This window comes from Lupinus angustifolius, chromosome LG12, assembly GCF_001865875.1.
Source record: "Lupinus angustifolius cultivar Tanjil chromosome LG12, LupAngTanjil_v1.0, whole genome shotgun sequence".
Taxonomy (NCBI): Eukaryota; Viridiplantae; Streptophyta; class Magnoliopsida; order Fabales; family Fabaceae; genus Lupinus; species Lupinus angustifolius.
The window spans coordinates 11,560,189-11,561,845 of record NC_032020.1 but is presented as its reverse complement, the minus strand read 5'-3'; positions in this window follow the sequence as shown (position 1 = coordinate 11,561,845).

Sequence of the window (1,657 nt, the reverse complement as noted above, 5' to 3'; positions counted from 1 at the left end):
ATTCAAATAAATGAGATTGCATTCTCATATAGTCTTAGGTTTATTTTCATTCAAGTATTTTTAGTATTTAATTCATGTAATATGGGTTGAGAATTATTTGTAACATTGGTCCATATTCATGACCAAGTAGTTTACTTAGGTTCAAGGGTAAGCCTTTCATGTGGCTAGGGCAAATGGAAGTCAAGGCATGATCATTTCAAGGAAGGAGACACGTAAGGCACTTTATCTCTAAGACAAACAAGGAGATAAAGCATGGAGGGAAAACGAATTTAAAAGAAGATAGGTTTGTTTTAGAAATTTGAATTTGGCAAAGGACTTGGTTCACTATCTTATCTTCTCCAAATTGTGGGGATTTTGAAATCAAAAGAGGCTTGTGAATCTTCAAATAGATCAAGACTTGGTCAAGGCATCAACAACTCAGCCAACAAATATCTCAACAAAATTACATTATTTAAGATCTTATCTACTTGATTTAATTAGGAATTACATTATTATTTTATATTTATTTTTAGCCTAAGTTTTAATTAGGATTTTCTATTATGCAAGCTAATTAGGACTTAGTCTTTTATTTCAGTCCAAGACATTCAGATTGCCTATTTATGTAATTGAATTGTCATTAATAAAGTTAAGTTGAATTTGAGTTAAACCTTTGTGTTTTTGTTTAGTTGAGAGTGCTCCTAAACCTAGGTTGGTCGTGGCCACCATTATTGTTCTCATCAAGCATCCTTGCTTGTGGCGAACTCCATAGCTTATCAAGCATCCTTGCTTGTGGCGCTTCTCCCCTTCCCTTCTTTTCCACATTCAACCTTAACCTACAACTCATACAACCTGCCTCACGCGCAAAACAAACCCTAATATTACCCTAATTTCACAAAAACGAATTTGGACTCCAAAAGTCCTAAAGTATCAAGCTAAACGATCCTTAAATCTAAGGCAGCCCCTAGAGGTTGTCATCATGTCCCCTCCATGACATTCTCAGTTGGGGAGAACTCTATTACTCTTAAAGGTGACTCTCATTTTACACTCCAACCCTCTACTTTTCACCAAATCTCCAGATTGATCCACATGGATGCCATAGCCTCATTACATACAATCCAATTCCTTCCCTTAGAGACCTACCCACACACCATATCACAGGACCACACGCCCATCCCTCCTCAACTAGAACTAATCCTAACTCATTATGAAATTTTTTCCAACAACCCTACGACTTACCCCCTAAAGGACATCATGACCATCACATTCAACTACTACCCTGGACAGCCCCCATATCCCAAAAACCATACCGCTACCCATACTCCTAAAAAGAGGCTATGTCAAAAATGTTACAAGAGATGCTTGATGAGGGTATTGTTACACCTAACACAAGTCCCTTCTCCTCCCCAGTCTTGTTGGTCAAAAAGAAAGATGGCATTTGGCGGTTCTGTGTTGATTACCACGCACTCAATTCTATCAGTGTGCGTGATCATTTTCCAATACCAACAATTGATGAGTTATTGGATGAATTGCGGGGAGCAATGATCTTTTCGAAGATCGATCTGAGGTTGGGCTATCATCAGATTCGGGTTCACCCGAACGATACCCACAAAACAGCTTTCCGTACCTTTGACGGACACTATGAGTTTCTAGTGATGCCGTTTGGGCTCACTAACGCACA